We start from the raw sequence: 7,580 nt of genomic DNA on the forward strand, positions 1-7,580 counted from the left end.
TAAATCTTCAGATACCATGTAAAGAGGTTTAATAAAATGTTATTTTTATATAGCATGGTTCTACTAAGTCTTGAGATTGTAGTCATTCTTCTCTCATCTTTAATGTCCATTTGCATTTTTTCCCCATTTTTTTGGCAATAGCTTGTGTTCATAATTCAAAATCTTCATTTCATGAAGAACTAGCTCAGTTTGCTGATCACAAGGCCATATATTGCCACATGACTGAGTTAGCTGGGAGTGTTTCAAAATACTTGCATTTCCCTGACAATAATGATATAAAATTGGATGGTTTGAACCCAATACGCAAATTTATTGGTCGAGCTATGAGTTTTAAAATATTGGACAAGACGAATATTCCAATATTTTTTAACTCATAGCAAGACCAATAAATTTTGTATTGGGTGAAAAAACATCCAATTTTATCATTATGTTTTCAGAATCTTTTTTGGTCAAAAACAAGACTTTTGCTAAAAAATGTGGTTTTTGGTCAAAATGTGATTTTTGGTCAAAAATGAGTTTTGGTCAAAAAATTGTGGAAAACAATTTTTTGGGGAAAAGTGAGCCTATCCAACACAGTCAAAGTTTTGAGTCCAAGTGTTGATTATATTGGACTCTTTAACTCTGTACAAAGTATAGGAAGGAAGATTCTGAGAACATAATAGAAATAAATTGAGTGTATGGGCGAATGGGGTTAGTTCAGTGTGGGGCACTAATTGGGGGATGGAGGACTACTTAGGTTAAATCATGATATGACTGCTCTTGTGTTTTTTAACCAAGAACAAATTTGTTTATTTCCCAGGGGGGTCACTCCCATTGTGGCATGTACACCATCCGCGATAATAAAAATGCATAAAAGGGTAGTTTGTCGTGGGTAGGCACGATACGTGTGTATCGTGTTTAAGGTGTTAAAAACATGAAAAATTGGAAAAAAGGGTAGCAAAATTGCTAATACGTGGAAATGAAATTTAGGGTATGATATTTGATGCAAGGAACAAAATCCCTGTATATGTTTAGGGTGTGAAAACAGGCGTGTGATATCTGTTTAGGGTATCGTTTTAGCCAAGGGTTAAATCCTTGTTTAGGGTGCATTTCAAAAGTTGATTATCGCGGGAGGTGTACAGGCCACAATGGGAGTGACCCCTGCAGGTTTATTTAACCAGTCCGGGCAGACGCAAGCTCGGGCCCTGATAGGGTCAGGCTCAAACAAAAGGCTCAACCCAAAGCCTAAAAGCTTACAAGCATGATGGATGTTCTCAGCTGTCTATCCAATCTATCACTACAAGATTCCTATTTTGGCCATCTGCAGACTGGTACACACAAAGTACCTACACAGTACCAATTATGCCACTGCACAGGATCCACCAGCAGTGGTACTGCACTGGTTCTAAACTGGTACTCACCTGGTACTGCACAGTACCAGCAAAGTACATGTACCTCCGACTACCTCAGCGATGGTGTACCTGTGCAGGCAGCCCAATATGAATCAGGTAGTGTAACTGAGCTTCATAATATTAATCCTAAAACACTTGTTGTCACAGTCCACTGCTTAGATTTAATTTCTAAATTGTAATGTAAAATCTAAAAGTTACTTGTCGATTGCTTGTTGCCACAAATGGCACTGTAGTACACCAGTACACAGACTCGCAGAGGAATGTTTATTGCAACTTTTCGATCTCAAATATGGTTACTGACTACCAGTTGCCTGAGTTATCAGTTTTCAGGGCTTGGTCAATCTTTTGCCTTACCACACACACCAACCTATAAATTTAAAAAGAAATAGAATAAAATATTGTTTCACATCGAACAAGTTTTTACTGCAAATTGAAAATGATACGTGGGATACAATGATATTCTGGGAGGCAAATTACTGCTGGTGGCAAACATTGGCAAAATGGTGCAAGTGATTATGAAAATGCCACTTTTAGCGACAACATTTCAAATTCATTTCAAAGCAGTTTGAGGTACCGGTACTCACGCTTTCTTACATGTAGCTCCAACTTCCACTGACATTCTCCGCACAAATTAAGGTGTGAGGTGTACACCACAGGCACATGTTTTTTTTACATCAGTGTAAATTTTGAGCACATTTGAAGGTGTAAGGTAGCTCGAGATACTCTAGCTAAAATACAGGTTTACATTTACTATCTTACATTATCTTGCTGTATTTCAGCTAGAGCTCCAAACGACAAGCTTCCAGGTTTTTTGGAGAACAATACTGTTACGTAAGATGAAGAAGAAACCCGCCTCGGAGCCCGCCCTACTCATTATTTCATTGTACTTATTGCAATTTGCCTCCACACATTACGTAATCAACACAAAGCTTTTGTGAGGATTAGTGAGTGGATAAGAAATTGACTTGAAAACACGTGAGTTCATGTTGTGTAAACATAATTAGCATAGACACAAATGAAATTACGATGCAATACAATGCAATTTGAATGCGCAGCAGATCTATAGAAATAACGTTGCCCAGTTTTATGCAGAATTAGACCCTGTCTGGTGTAAGGTGACCAAAACTGTGACTGAAACTATAGTCTCTTCCCGGAGACTGGCTTAATCACAAATGAATGAGCAAGGGTTTGCCGTAATAAATACAATGTGCATTTGTCTACCAAATAACAGTTACTTGGCGTGGGACAATTACATATTTAGCATTTTAAATCAAAAATGATGATTTAAAATTGTATTTAAATATAATGCAGGTTTTTCACAACATCCTTAACCCTGCAGTCACATGGCTGCTCACTACAAAAGGGTTGTAATGTTTAAGGGGCTGTGCAATAATTATGAGCCCTGGGGGGAGGGTAAAATTGGGGGGGCAAGAAATTTTGGCGAGCCAAAGGGGGGGCAAGCAATTTTGGCAAGCTGAGAGGGGGGCAAGCGATTTTTGGCACACATTCATGGGGCGCCTTTTAATAAAACGCTCTAAAAGGCTTAGGAAAACAGTACGGAAACGCTTAAATATGCAAATTTTCCTGCTCGCTGCGCTCGCAACAGGTATATAGACCATTTAAGGTTTGTAAATTGGGATCCCAAAAATTTGGCATGCGCAAGGGGGGGGGCAAAGAATTTTTGGCAGGCCGAGAGGGGGGGGGCAAGCGATTTTTGGCGAGCCGTTTGGAAATTTTACCCCCCCGGGGGGGGCTCATAATTATTGCACAGCCCTTAGCAATACAGCAGGTTTTTTTGGGGTTGGATTATTTAATGAGTTTGTGTCCCTAAGTAGGCCTATGTGTAGTAAACTAAAATCAGTGGCTAAAATACAATGTACATGGCAAATTCCTTTCTATTCAAAAACTAACTTTGCTGAAATTGCAGCACATTCATGGTGGATGATCATGGAATTGTCTACAGTAGGGACTGTTCACAAACACTTGTTGGGGGGCTGATGCAAAAAGGGGGGCTCTTAAAAGTTTTGACCCTTCTAGGGGGAGAGGGGCTCTGGAAAAAATTGACCACAAATTTTCCCGGGAAAATTGAGTATATGGGGTTGACCCATAATTTTCATGTCAAAAAGGGGGGCCCTGAAATTTTGAGATCTGAAAAAGGGGGCCCGAAAAATTTCACGATGAAATTTTTTTGCATCAGGGCCCCCAACAAGTGTTTGTGAACGGTTCCTTAATCGATTTTACTGTATGATACATGTGTATATACGGGGGGGGTATCCAAAAGTTTTGACATCACCCAGAAGTGAAAGAGCTATATTGATGAAATTTTGTCAGTGTAATCACTGGTCCTTATTTACATTATGGTTCAAAATGGTCTCATAAGTATGTTTACTTTCTTTCCAGGTGGCGCTAGATGGGCAGTAGGCGCATTACCTTTTCATGATATTAAATAGATCCTCCACTTTCTTGAGTTTTTTCACTGTGGCCGCGCCATCCATAAGTGATGGACGTCCACTTCTTGGCTAATCTGTGAGGGACATGTGGCCAGTTTGGAAATTCCTTTTTCAAAAAGCAACAGTGCAATATGATGGGCAATCATCACCGTAGATAGCTTTCATTTCATCATAGATTTTATGAGCATTGTAGGCCTAACCCTTCAAATGCAGGAACCTTAATCATGCTACGGGGGGGGGGGGGTATCCAAAAGTTTTGACATCACCCAGAAGTGAAAGAGCTATATTGATGAAATTTTGTCAGTGTAATCACTGGTCCTTATTTACATTATGGTTCAAAAATGGTCTCATAAGTATGTTTACTTTCTTTCCAGGTGGCGCTAGATGGGCAGTAGGCGCATTACCTTTTCATGATATTAAAAAGATCCTCCACTTTCTTGAGTTTTTTCACTGTGGCCGCCGCGCCATCCATAAGTGATGGACGTCCACTTCTTGGCTAATCTGTGAGGGACATGTGGCCAGTTTGGAAATTCCTTTTTCAAAAAGCAACAGTGCAATATGATGGGCAATCATCACCGTAGATAGCTTTCATTTCATCATAGATTTTATGAGCATTGTAGGCCTAACCCTTCAAATGCAGGAACCTTAATCATGCTACGTTCCTCAATTTTCACCATCTTGCAGGTTATGCGCCTAGCTACTGCCCACCTAGTGCCATCTGGATAGAAAGTAAACTTATACTTATGAGACCATTTCTGAACCATAATGTACATAAGGACCAGTGATTACACTGACATAATTTCATCAAAATAGCTCTTTCACTTCTGGGTGATGTCAAAACTTTTGGATACCCCTTGTACAATCTACATGTCATACATCATAGACTTACTTGCAAACTCATTTTGTGTGGCATGGTGGTGCAGGGCTCTAGCCTTCTCCTGTCTATTTCTCCTGATGACATGAAGAAAGAAATGCCAATTTTGATATCAAAATTTGAGGAAAATTGAGGTACATAATACATTAGATGCATACATAAACTCCTCTAGTTGATTAATTTCACAAAAGTGAGGTTGAGCTTTACCCAAGGAAAATCTAGTACTTGGACGTAAAAAAACAAGCAAACACAAACAGAGAAATATTGAAATTCCCAATGATTACACAAACAGTACAAGTACCCACACAGATTTGGTGCCCTAATTTGTATTTACGAACTACACTGTATTGGTAAGCACCGGAAAAATGTATGATTTTTGAGAGCAAATTTTGCGCATCAATTTCACAAAATTCCTGATTTGTGTGATTTATCCATAATATTACCAAAATGTGTGTATTTTCCGCAAAAAGTTCAAATTTGCATTTTTTTAAATTAAATTACGCGGCGCAGAGTTGAATTCGTTAAAATTAAGTCCTATGAGCAGTGGCGTACCGTGGCCGCCCCTACCCCGGGGGGCTGAAGAAAATTCAATTTTGCCGCCCCTTCCTCAGCAGCCCGAAAAGGTTGCCCCAATTTTTTTACGGTCGTTTGAAAAAGTGAAGAACAAAAAAATTTTTTTTCAAATTTTCCGCCCCTTTTTCTTTAATAATTCTTTTTGCCGCCCCTTCTTCCGCTGCCCCTTCGATTTGGCCACCCCCTGCTTTGACTCCGGGGTGCTGGCGCCACCAAAGCCCCCCAAAATATGCGCATGATGAGGGCGGTCGACTGCATATCCGTCAGTACACGCTTTTCAATACGGAATAAATGCTAACCTCATCGTGACATCATCCAAGCAGCAAAGTTCATTTCCCATGGAAAAAGCATGTATTGACGGATATGCAGTTTATATGGTCTATTTTCTGTACCGGTACTTTTTTCTGCATGGATTGTATTACAGATCACCATGGGTTCTTTCAATTTTGTGAAAACTTATGGGTTTTTTTGGAAAATGAATACTTTAAAAATGGGTATCTTGGAAAAATCTTAAAATTCGTGGCCAAACCTAAAATTCGCGATTATACCCAAAATATGTGAATGTTAGCGTTTCACATACATTGTACATATCTTTTCAGATTGATTTTTTTTTACTTCAATTACCAAGAATGAAGATGTAAATACATGATGAATTAATACATACCCTTTTCTTTCTTTCTTTGTGTGCTGCTTTGCTTGTAGCTCGATCTTCCCCGTCAAAAACAACTATGGGCGTAACATTTTGCCTAACCAACACATCTACTGCTTAGCAGAAATCATTGACATACCGGGGTACCTGTAAGAACCATAATTGCATAAAAGTGACATAAAAATTGGTTGATATACAACTTGGCCCTATCCCAACCCACCCCTTGACCAGTAGCGTATCTGTGGCAGGGGTCACTCACCCCCCCATGGCTTTGACCAGGAAGGAAAACCTGAAAAATTATGCTAAATCAGCCTATTTTACACCTCTGTCTGAGAAAATCTACCCTGTGGCCGGGTAAATCTACAGCACACCAGGATTTTGCCCGCTCTGACAAGTGACCCCAATACACGGTACACCACTGCCCTTGACAATATAGTCTACCCGTCCCTTGACAATATATATAGTCAACTACCTTAGCTTTATTCCCTCCAGCAAGCAAGAGGCAGGTTGTTCACTGGCCAGTGACGAGTTGCCTTCAAAAAATGTGGTGCAGGTTGACGCAAGGACAGGTTGGCATAGGAACGGCTTGTCATGTATTGTTAAAAAATTTACTTCATTAGGAATGTGACCAGGTAACATTAAAACCAATCAACGGTACAGGATGCTTTTTTGGTCATGCAGCTATAAAAAGACAATTTTCATGGTTTAGAATAGGAGATTAATGAAAAATAAGCCCTTAATCCTTTCCTTCATCACCGAATACAAGTCACACACTTAAAATAATTTCTTAATATATGAATAGTATTGTAAATAATTGTGGTTCTTGAGAAATATGTCAATTATGAAGATTTTGCGTTTCAACTCTTTTCACATCATAATTACAGAACCACAAGATCCACAAAATTGTAACTGGATTCAGCACCACACCCGATTTAAAATGATCATAACAAATGTCATTACATGTAGATGGTATACCATCTACATTTCATAGTATTTAATAAGCTTAAGCTTAACTTACTTTCGTGGATCAATTCCAGGTTGTGCAGACGTGTACTTCGTTAATATTTATGTGTAGATCCATAAATTGATGCGTCAATGCCTGCACTTAACCGCCCAAATCCGCGGCAGAAACCCTGGCAGAAACTTTATTTTCTATATTCTTGAATTTTGGGAGTAAAGATTTAATTCCCATTGTCACGATTCGATTGTAACCGTGTGTTGAAGCTGGTCAACTTCGGGATTGTTATTTACGATCAGCTGATTGAAGATCACAGGCTGTTTTTAACGGCTGATATCGCTAATTGTTCAAAATGCGCATGCGCTAGACATGCGCATAAAACAAATCGTGTTCCCGTGGTGTTGCCGTCGGGATTGCACTGGAATTGCCAGAGAAGTATGTCCCACCCCCCCTGAGATCTACATCATCGGCAACATCATCAGGGATAAATATAATAAAGGTTGTAAATGAAACAATAAAAGCGTCTGAATCAGGATGACGATAAATCCAATGGGAAAAAAGTGTGTGTGTGGGAGGGGGAGGGTGGTGGATGACAAACCATGTGTTCTGGGTGATAGCGAAAGGGGGGGGGGGTCTTAATTTAATAAAAGTATAAAATGGTAAAACAGATTTAAATTGTATATAT

At 39.4% G+C, this 7,580-nt stretch overlaps 1 long non-coding RNA gene across 2 annotated transcripts; it reads right to left on the bottom strand.

Annotated features, from left to right (window-relative positions):
* Positions 1 to 1,695: 1,695 nt before the first annotated feature.
* LOC140141337 (uncharacterized) lies at positions 1,696 to 7,337 on the bottom strand. 2 transcript variants are annotated; one of them, XR_011857394.1, is made up of 4 exons: positions 6,956 to 7,337; positions 5,953 to 6,084; positions 4,731 to 4,792; positions 1,696 to 1,758 (listed from the first exon to the last, which is right to left on the bottom strand). It is a non-coding gene; the product is annotated as an uncharacterized lncRNA (long non-coding RNA). The 2 variants fall into 2 exon arrangements; XR_011857393.1 differs by lacking the exon at positions 6,956 to 7,337 and having other exon boundaries at positions 5,953 to 6,137.
* Positions 7,338 to 7,580: the final 243 nt, after the last annotated feature.

This window comes from Amphiura filiformis, chromosome 19 (assembly GCF_039555335.1).
Source record: "Amphiura filiformis chromosome 19, Afil_fr2py, whole genome shotgun sequence".
Lineage (NCBI taxonomy): Eukaryota > Metazoa > Echinodermata > Ophiuroidea > Amphilepidida > Amphiuridae > Amphiura > Amphiura filiformis.